Source organism: Castanea sativa, chromosome 1, assembly GCF_040712315.1.
Source record: "Castanea sativa cultivar Marrone di Chiusa Pesio chromosome 1, ASM4071231v1".
Classification (NCBI taxonomy): domain Eukaryota; kingdom Viridiplantae; phylum Streptophyta; class Magnoliopsida; order Fagales; family Fagaceae; genus Castanea; species Castanea sativa.
The window spans coordinates 17,501,275-17,512,923 of NC_134013.1; positions in this window are offsets into that span (position 1 = coordinate 17,501,275).

Sequence of the window (11,649 nt, forward strand, 5' to 3'; positions counted from 1 at the left end):
AAGAAGGTGCTGATGGGACAAGTATCCAGGCCAACAATCTGATCTATACGTGGAAGGTAGAGAGGAGGAAGGATGATATAAAAGGGAGAGAAGACTCCCAGAAAAGGGGATCGGGAAGAAGTAGAGAAAAAAACTGTAGACTAAAGAACAATATTTATAAACTGTCATTAAGTGAGATATATAGAAGACCTAGCCTCCTCGAATTGAGTCCGAGGATGATTTTCATTATACAAACCTACTTCATCTTTGTTCTATAAGGATCTTGACCTATTACAATTGAAATACAAACTCGTTAGAACCTAGATTTCCAACCCACTTTCTACAAATTCATTGTATTGGGCTCTTTGGGCTTATCCCCTCACTATTTTGGGCTTAGGTACAAATTGTGTCCTTACAAGGATGAAATTAAAGAAAATTAATTTTTTGTTTGTTTGTTAATTAATGGTAATCACGATTATATAGTTTACAATAAGTTTAGAGACACAAGTATGAAACATGGACATTGATACTGGCACTAACATGACACATGACACGACGATACGTCAATTCTTGAAAAATTAGGACTGTCATGGTGTGGGGTAATGAGAAAATCTAGGAGGACAACCTTTTTATGCTACAACTCTAATGTGGCAGAGTACGAGTGGTGGGTCAATGTGAAAGTCATTGGTAGTCTGCCACATATGATAGTTGTGGAAAAAAGTGTGTTAAAGGTTGTGGTTATAGAATTACTCGGGGATGATATTCTTTTTTAGTAAAAAGATGTGCGTGTAGGACACGCACATGCCAGTGGTTGTGCTTCTAAGGATGCAACATTTTTAACAACGACTAACATGACCTATTGCGATTGGCACATAATAAACATGGTGTTAGTAATAGATACAATTATACAATAGGTCATGTCAATAGTATTGAAAAATGTTGTGTCCATAGTGTTACTCAAATCATTTATTTGTAAACTAATTCTAAGTTGGTTTTTCGAATTGAAAGTTTTTTTTTTCTCATGTAGGAGTTTTATTTTGTGTGTGTTTGATTGCAGTTTTGATTAAAATGATAAGCACTTTATAATTATTAGGGAAATTAAGAAAATTAAAACTTTTATGTTAGTTTAATAATTAGTAATTATGATTAAATAATTTATTTGTAAACAAGTTCTCTCTCTCATGTTGGGTTTTTATATTATAGATTGATGAGATAGTTAATATCAGTTGTCCTCTCAAGTGAAGGTATCAGAAAAGATGTTAAAAAAAAAAAAATCAAACCCACAAAACACACAAAAAAGCATTTAGCAAAATGGATTACCTAGTGTTTCATAAGCTTCTAAAGATTGTGGGTTTCGAATTCAGTGAGACAAAGTGGCCGGAGTGTTTGGGTGAGTGTGTGGATTCAAGGTTATTTAGGGGGAAGAAGTGAGGACCATGAAGTGGGTTTGGGTGATTGTGGAGGACAACAATTGAGAGTGTAGAGGAATTGATCTTTGTGGTGAGTTGAATGTTTGAGAGTGGAGACTGAATAGTGTGAGAGTAAAGACTGAATAGGGTGAGAGTTTGAATTTTTTCTTTTAGGAAATCGAGTCTCTAAGGCTCGATTTTACTTTTTAAAAACTGATTTCCAGGTGGATTCCATGTCATCATTCTCAGAACACAAACTCAAGGCTCTAAGGGTCGATATGGAACTCGAGCCTCTAAGAGTCGAGTTCCAGGTGGACTCCACGTGGAAATAAGGCCAATCAGAATGTAGAAATCGAGCCTTTGAGACTAAGTTCTTAGGGGTAAATCGAGTGTTTGAAACTCAAGATGCTAGTTTACTACATACTTTCAAAACGTTGCCAACTAACTATATAAATTGGCAATTGGAGTTAATTGCCAATTTTGGCCGGAAGAATTAAGTTTGAAAGTTGAGTTTCAAAACAAGGTAAAAGGCCATTGAAAGGTGGTACATTAACTAATTTTTGAGAAACACAAATACTAACGAGAAGTGTTGTATTTAAAACATTTTTATAACAAATCTTAGTTTGCATGTTGTTACAGGTTTTATATTTAAATCCATTGCTGAAATTAGGGTAGTCAATGTTCGACCCAACCTGCGAACACGACACGAAACCAGACACAGGTTTTACGTGTTAAGGTTGTGCCTTAATGGGTTTGGGTCATAAACGGGTCGACCCGAAAACGACATGATAAGAAACGTGTCATAAGTGGGTTAACGCGCATAACTCATAATAGACACGTTTGACACGCCAATTTATTTGTGTCAACCCAAAATGACCCACTTAACATAACCTGTTTAACTCGTATAACAAATAATATTCATTTTATTTTAGATTTGTCAAATACCTTTTATATCCAACGTATATTTTAAATTTAAAAAGAAAAGTGAGTAATTACAAAAACTTACAAGGGATATAATTGGAAATTGAAACTTTACAAATCCTAGATCTCTAAACCCTACAAACCTTGAATCTTTAAACCTTCTTATAAATATCTTATTTTATTTTTTAATTTCAACCGTACTACCCACTCTACTATCTTATTGTCTCATGCCAAATTCTCAAACTCAAAGTCTCAAACCGGTTATTACTCTCTCTCTCTCTCTCTCTCTCTCTCTATGGATGATAATCGTAGTCATAGTCAGGATTAGTCTACTATTTGCTCCAAGGATATTATATTTTTGTTGAACTATGTTATTTTTGTTAAACTATGTTATTTTAAATTTGGGTTGAAGGGTATGCACTTCTTTTAGAGTGTAAATAACTTATTTTTAGATGAATGTTATATTATTGTTGAATTATATTATTTTGAATGTAGGTTGAAGACTTAAAGTGTATGCACTGCTTTTGGGATGTAAAAAAAAAAAATTTCTAGATGGAGGTTACATTAAATATTATGCAGGTTGAAATGAATTGTGTTACATTCTTGTCAACCTAACACGACTCGTTTATTAAGTGTGTCAAATAGGTTGGGTTAGGTCAACCAGCCTTATTAACATGTCAGGTTAGGGTTGAAGGATCATGACATGATTATTAAATAGGTCGGGTTAGAGTTAAGCCATTTAGTCGAATACCCCTGCCTTGACATGACACGAACCCGATACGAACCCGACACGCTAACCCGAATTGACACCTTGGCTGAAATAATCCTGGACATACCATTTCTTAATACTATTTCCGTACAACCAAACAACCAATGTTTCTTTAACAATCTGTAAGGCCCAAATAATCATCGCGACAAGGGAAGGCCTCAGCCTCGTTGAGTTTCTTTTGCTATGCTTAAAAGGCTTTTAAGCCAAGTTGGGCTGGATGAAATCCTGGCAAAATTATTTCTTTTGCTTCTAACTTAATTTAAACTGACACTGCCCTAATTTAGAACATAGTTATAGCTCTAGCTTATAAGGCCTGGCCTATACCATTTATACATTGGACCCAAATAAAAGTCCAAAATCACTAGTTAATTAGACATGTAAACCTTCTTATACCTTTTTAGGCTGCGTTTGGTTGGGTGTAAAATATTTTTGGGGTGTAAAATAATTTCAGGAAAGGAAAATATTTTTAGGTGTTTGGTGGTATTTTAAAAAAATACTTTGGAAAATATTTTCAGTTGTTTGGTTGTAATCTTGAAAATATTATAAAAAATACATTTTTTACTTGTTGCTCACATTTTCTCAGCTTCCAAACAAATATATAACATCATTTCTCAGCAAGGAAACACAAAAGAAACAAAACCCAAAAAAAATCATAAAATCCGGGAGAGAAGAAGGAAGAGAGAGAGGTGAGATTGCGATCGCGATCATGAAAGCAGCGCGATCGCGAGATCGCAAAGCGGCGTGATCGCAAGATTGCGAAAAGAGAGAGAGAGGCGAGATTGTGAAGAGAGAGAGAGGTGAGATCGCGATTGCGAAGAGAGAGAGAGGCGAGATCGCGATCGTGCGATTGCGACGGTGACGCGATCGAGAAGGCGGTGCCGGTGCTGGGGTGCGATCTCGCCGGCACGACTGGGGTTGGGGCGTGATCTCCTTAACTCTCTCTACTCTCTCTCTCTCTTTGCGCGTCTGAGTAAAAAATGGTTTGAAGTGAAAATTTTCACTTCAAACTATTTCCGGGTCAAACCCATTATTTTTACGGTCAACGGAAATGCTTTTTCAGAAAATTCTATTTTTCATGCGCAACTAAACACACGGTGAGGTGTAAAATGATTTCCTGAAATGGTTTGAAGCCAAAACAAACGCAGCCTTAAATTAGTTTATGAACTCGATGATAAAGAAATTTCATTATGAAATTAATGCTATAGTTTCAAATTTTGTTGTATTTATAAAAACAATCTATGTACTTGCTGAAAGTTTATATACTACACGGTTTTAGACATAAATTTATATATTATATAATTTAATTGTGAATACTTTGATAATAATAACTTAAAATTGTTATTATTTAATTTCATAATTTTTTATTTTTTGAGAATCTATTTAATTTCAAAATTATAGGCATCAAAACTAACTGGACTAATAGAAACTATAGTATAAAGAGAAAATATATGAGTACCCTAATTAACAACTCAAAACAAAAAGACCAAAATTTATGTATTTACATTATTATTCTTGTGTGGTAGTGATGCATTTTGTCTGTATATGCAAAGAGAGAGGATAATTATATAGTCATAAAACTTTTTTGGACAATTGTTGGTGGAGATCGGAAAACTTTATATGTTCCTTGGACAAATTAGTCTATAGAAATTTTACAAAATGCAAAAAGAGTGAAAAAAAAAATTGTTAAATTTAATTGGTAAAACTTATTCATGATGCTAAAATTCCTTCATATACTTGGGATCTCATGTGTCAATTTAGTGTCACATATGCACGGATTTAAGGTCTTTCAAACACAAATTTTGTAATGTTACTCAGAAGCCGTATCCTTCAATTTTTTCAACTTAAACCCAAAAAGCTTTCTTCTCCATTTAAAAAATGTGAAACACTTGCAAAAGTGGCTTGTTTATCTTAAAATGGGTCAAATGGGTTGGATCAAGTCAAAGTTAACTTTGCATAAAAAAAAAATTCAAGTTATATTAAAATGGAAAATCTAAATAGTAAATAGTACTATTCAACAGAATTTAACAAGGGCTTTGCCAAGTGCACGTATTTGACGTGGCCTTAATTTGCGCACATCCATATCTTTTTTTTTTTTTTTTTTTTTGAGATAAATAATTATATCATTGAAGAAGAAGACATGACATCACAAACACGGGAATTAGCCTTTATATGCTTTAATTGCTTTTATTGTGAATTGGATATTAATTGGTATAATTGGACAAATTGATTAACTTGACTTAATTGAATAGCTTGACTAATGGGTCTAAATCTAACACACTAACATGAAAATCCGACCCACTCTCATTTCTATTAATTATTAGGGTTGGATTGTGTCGAAATCCCCCCACAGAATTCGACCCATAAACATCCCAAAATTATTTATTTTTTATACAAGACAATGTCAAAAGCTCTAGAAGATTTTCCCAATGCATTCAAAATCATTAAAACAGGTGATTAGTTGAGAGTTGCCTCCATCTCCACCTCACTTTAATTTGTGAGCTCTCGGTAAGGGTGTACATGGATCGGGTTAAGAGAATTTTTTTATTCAACCCACCATGGTGGGATTCAGATCCTCTAGAGTTCCTAGGGTACTCTACCAAGTAGAGTTCATTAAATTCTAACCACTCTTTAATGATTTAATGGTCTAGATTCTGCCATGTCAGCATTTCATTAACAATCATCTTAATTGTTTTGTTTACAACATTATTTTATTATTTTAAGAATATTATTAATGAAATGCTGACATGGCAGAATCTAAACCATTCAATCATTAAAGGGTGGTTAGGATTTAATGAACTCTACTTGGTAGAGTACCTAGGAACTCTAGAGGATCTGAATCCACCATGGTGGGTTAAAAAAATTCAACCCAACCCAACCCAACCCATCACATAAGTCCAACCCAATGCAACCCAACCTTCATGGGTCGGGTTGGGTCGGGTTGAACCCATGGGTTTGACAATTTTTTTTATTACTATTATTATTAAATTGAGCAAAAAAAAAAATATCACACATGCCACCTAAGTTGATAAACAAAATATACATTAATATTGACTTTTATATAGGATAGGAGGAAGAATAGTTATTTAAAAAATTTATTAATTATATAATATATTTTAAATATATGGGTGGGTCGGGTTGGGTTTGGCGGGTTTGAAATTTTATGACCTGAACCCAATCCGACCCGCTATCAAAAATTTTTTTGTAACCCAACCCAACCCACCAAGCCCTAAAAACCAACCCAACCTGGCAGGTTGGGTTGGGTTGGGTCGGTTTGTTGGGTTGGGGGGTTGGCTGCACACCCCTAGCTCTTGGTACTCTTTACACAAGAGGTAGACCCATTTTATTGAGTGAGTTTACATTAATTATCTTCTGCGATACTTTTCATTGCTCAATGTAGACAATTATTTTGGGGTTGCATGAGTGCGTTGCGTTATATTGCCTTTGACATATTCATGTTTCAAACTAATTTAAATTTATTTTATTAACCTCTTACATAGAGATTTATAAGACTACTGATGTGTATTATTATAATAAGTCACATAACTCGGCCAAAATAGCAAAATACTCCGTTCGCTCAAAAGTTTCAGCAAAATGCCCCTGTTTTGAAACTATTTAGGGATATGTCTTTGTTTTAAAACTCGATTTAACCAAAATCGAGTTACTTGCAAAACCTTACATGGAACTCGAGTTCCATGTAAGTTTTTGCAAGTTTTTTGCCTATAATTCGATTTTCAAGAAATCGAGTTTTTCATTGAAACTCGATTTTTAGAAAATCGAGTTTAAAACAGGGGCATATCCCTAAATAGTTTCAAAACATGGGCATTTTGCTACTCGTTTTGGGCAAAAGGGGTATTTTTCCATTTTGGTCCACATAACTCATTAAAAAAAAATGTAACTAAAACTACACATGAAAGTCTCTTTATTCACTACATTGCGAATTGTAGCAAGCTAGCTACAAGCTAGTTTAATCCCAAACTTTTTCCCATTCATTAATAATCATTATCTTGCAACTTAAGCCGTAATAAGTAATTCCATACAAATTGGCTTGGTTATACTAGGTCGGTGACATTCCCATGCATAATTAACACCAATTCCACCTATTAGAGGTGTCCATTGACTTGCCCAACTTGACCGAAATCGACTCGATCCATGCTTGATCTGGCAACTGTGACGATGTGTACACCTTTAAAACTGAATTTCGGTGAGTTGAGTGGTGGGTCTCCCCCTCCAAGAAACAACTTGACTCAATTTGGCTTCAAAAAACTCATAAATTTGGCAAGATTTACCAACTTCGGCAAAGAACCCAATCAATGCATGCAAAGTTCCACTAGATTCAACAAGATTTTTGCTAGATTTGAAGAGAACTCTACTAGGTTTGGCTAGATCTCACCGAGTTTTCGTCATTTTGAGCTTGTCCTCCACCTTTCTTTGTCGTTGTTGGTGCCGAACAAACTGGCTGCCACTCATGAAGAGCCTAATCCACCACTTCTCTTCGGTCAATGAAAAGTTGAGTTTTCATCCACCTAGTCAGATCGAGTTGGGTATCGGTTAAGCACAAACTCAACTAAGACCGACTTATAGACACCCTTGCAGCCATACCTTAGTTTTGACTTTTCAAAAAAAAAAAAAATGAACAAACCATTTGATAACTTTCATATATTCTATGGTCCACATATTTCTTTTTCTAGTTTTATATATAGAGAGTTAGATATTTGATTAGATTTTTGATGATTTATTTATATCATACTACTCGAACGTATTCTACATTGAATTAACTCACTTAACCAAAAAAAAAAGAAAAGATGAGACACAATGCAAAATTAGATCCTAATTGAAATCAATTAGATTTTCTTATATATATAGGGATGTGGCACTTAAAATTCAAGTAAGCATTGGGCCTTAGATTGGGACAAGCCTAGAATGGACCTTAGATTGGGCTTCCACAATATATATATATATATATATATATATATATATATATATATATAGATATAGAGAGAGAGAGAGAGAGAGAGAGAGAGAGAGAGATGGGTTCAAGTTACACCTGGTGTAACTTTGTAAGAGTCATACATTTTTTAGACCATTGATTTTATTAAATCCAATGGTTAAAAACACACTATTAGCCATCTCATCATCTTTCTAAAAATAAGTGATGAAGCATTAAACAAGTCTCTCCACCCTCCATATCCAGCTAATCTTCTCTCCACCCTCCAAACCCAGCCATTCTTCTTCTTCTAAGCAACTTTATGTGTAAATATTGAGAATGAGAAAACATTGAACTTTTCTTTCATTGCATTTAATAGCAGAATTGAAGTCATGTCCAAGTTTTATCATTTTTTTTTCCTGCTAAATTAAACCTCTGGCACTTCCCTTTTTCCTTTTTTTACAAGTTATATAAATATTAGCGGGCTTCTTGTATTTATTTCTTTTAGGTTATTATAACCCATCTCATAGTTTCGTTGTGGGCATAGGCGCACAACAAAAAGTTTAGTATGATTTTTTAAATAATATAGTGTATACAAAACTCATACAAGCCCACAAAGACTATGCATGTGTTGCTACTTGTTAGCCATAGAAATAAAGCAAAGCCTTGTACAAAAGTAACAAAACATCTCAAATTCAAAACTCATACTGAAGTTTCTACCCACACCAAAACAAAATAGTGCTCTTTAATGGCTGGAAAGAAAAAAAAATGATATTGTGCTCTATGAGTGGAAAGAAAAAGGAAAAAAAAGTATGGAAAGAAATTAATAAGGAAGGAGAGAAAAAAATTATAGTATTAATTAGGTAATGAGGGGAAAATGAATAACATTTAATAATGTTTTTTTTCAACCGTTATATCTTTTAAAATCTACGGTGTAAAAAATGTATAACTTTATAAGAGTTATATCATGTGTAACTTGAACCAATCTTTTATATATATATATAGTCCTATTGTAGCTTTTTTTCCCAGTGCTTTTAAAAACCGCCGTAATAGAGGAGCATGTAGCAACGCTTTTTGAAACCGCTAGTATAGGAAATCTTATTACTCAATTTCAACACCGGGGCTTTATAAATCATTGCAATAGGAGACCTATAGCGGCGGTTTCCAAAACCGCTGGTATATGAAGCCCTATTGCAGCATTTTCAAACTGCCGCTATAGGTTAGAATTACCCTTTTTTTAAATTATTTTCTTATTTGAAAAGATCCTATCCAGGCGCTTTAAAAGCGCTGTAATAGGTTAACCCTATCCTAGCGCTCTCGAAAGCGCTGGGATATGATTACTCTATTCTTTTATGGAGGAGACCTATCCCAGCGCTTTAAAAAGCGCTAGAATAAGGTTACTCCATTCCAATATGGGGTATACCTATCCCGATGCTTTTAAAAGCGCTAGAATAGTGTTCACCTATACTAGCGCTATAAAAGCGCTGGGATAGGATTACTCTATTTACTTATGGGGGAAACCTATCTCAGTGCTTTGAAAAGTGCTGGACTAGGGAATCTCATAATAAATGACTAATACCCCCCCTAAAACTTGAACAAAGACCAAAGTACCCTTCCAAAACATCGAAAAAGACCAAAATACCCTCGATTACTTGAATAAGACCAAATTACCCCATAAATCGAAAAAGTGACCAAAATACCCCTATAAACGCAAAAAAGACCAAAACACCCCCGATACCTAAAAAAAATCTATACACCCTCGAAACCTAAAAAATGACCAAAATAACCCCCAAAACCTACAAACTGACTAAAGAATCCCTCCCCAAAACATCGAAAATGAACAAAGTACCCCCATTCATGAAAAAGATCAAAATACCCTCGATTACTTGAATAAAACCAAAATACCCCATAAAGCGTAGAAAATGACTGAAATGCCCCCATAAACACAGAAAATGTCCAAAACACACTCGATAACTTAAAAAAGACCAATACACTCCCGAAACCCAGAAAATGACCGAAATAACCCCCGAAACCTAAAAATTGACCAACGTACCCCCAAAACATCGAAAATAACCAAAGTACCCTCCATGCCTAAAAAAAATACCAAAATACCCTCGATTACTTGAAAACGACCAAAATACCTCCATAAATTGAAAAAGTGACCAAAATGCCCCCGTAAATACAAAAATTGTCCAAAACACACCCGATACCTGAAAAAGACAAATACACCCCTGAAACCTAAAAAATGATTAAAATAACCCAAAAATCTAAAAATTGACCAAAGTACACCCCAAGACATCGAAAATGACCAAAGTACCCCCATGCCTAAAAAAGACCAAAATACCCTCAATTACTTAAATATGACCAAAATACCCCTATAAAACGAAAAAAATGAATAAAATGCCCTCGTAAACACAAAAAATGTCCAAAACACCCTCGATATCTAAAAAAGACCTATATACCCTTGAAACCTAAAACATGTCCGAAATAACCCCAAAAACCTAAAAACTGACTAAAGTACCCCCTAAAACATTGAAAATGAACAAAGTACCCCCATGCTTGAAAAAGATCAAAATACCCTCGATTACTTGAATAAGACCAAAATACCCCCATAAAGCACAAAAAATGACCAAAATGTCCCCATAAACATGAAAAATGTCTGAAACACACCCGATACCTAAAAAAAGACCGATACACCCTTAAAACCTAGAAAATGACCAAAATAACCCCCATAACCTAAAAATTGACCAACATACCCCCAAAACATCGAAAATAACCAAAGTACCCCCCTGTGCCTAAAAAAGACCAAAATACCCTCGATTACTTGAATATGACCAAAATACCCCAATAAATCGAAACACCGGTACCTAAAAAAGAAGGATACACCCCCGAAACCTTAAAAATGACCGAAATACTCCCTAAAACCTAAAAAAATGACAAAATACCCTTTAAACATTAAAAATGAGTTGAGTATTTTATTAATTTTTTAAGTTTCCAGGGCATTTTGGTTAGGTTTTAGGCTTAGGATGTATGTGTGAAATTTTTTTTAATGCTTAGGGGGTATTTGGTCGTTTTTAGTTTTTGGGGGTATTTTGGTCATTTTTTTAGGCTTAGAGGGTATGTTTGGTCATTTTTAGGCTCAAGGGTACTTTAAAAAAAAAAAAAAAAAAAAAGTTTCTAGGGTATTTTGGTCATTTTTTGGCTTAGGGTGTATATTGGTCATTTTTTAATGCCTAGGGGGTATTTGATTCATTTTTAGCCGTTGGGGGTATTTTGGTCATCATTTTAGGCTAAGGGGGTGTTTTAGTCATTTTTAGGTTTCAGTGGTTTTTTTTGTTTTTTTTAGGTTTCAATGGTATTTTGGTCTTTTTTTAGGCTTCAAAGGTATATTAGTTCTTTTTCATTTTTTGGGAGTATTTCAGCCATTTTTTGGGTGGTAGGGGTGTTTCGGTCATTTTTTAATTTTATCGAGTAAGTTGGCCTTTTTTTAGTCTTAGGGGTATTTCACTCATTTTCAAGGATTATTAAATTATATTTTAGTAATTTCGGTCTTGTTTTAGGTTTCAAGGGTATTTTGGTCTTTTTTAGGCTTCAAGGGAATTTTGCAGGGGGTATTTTAGTCATTTTTTGGGTGGTAGGAGTGTTTC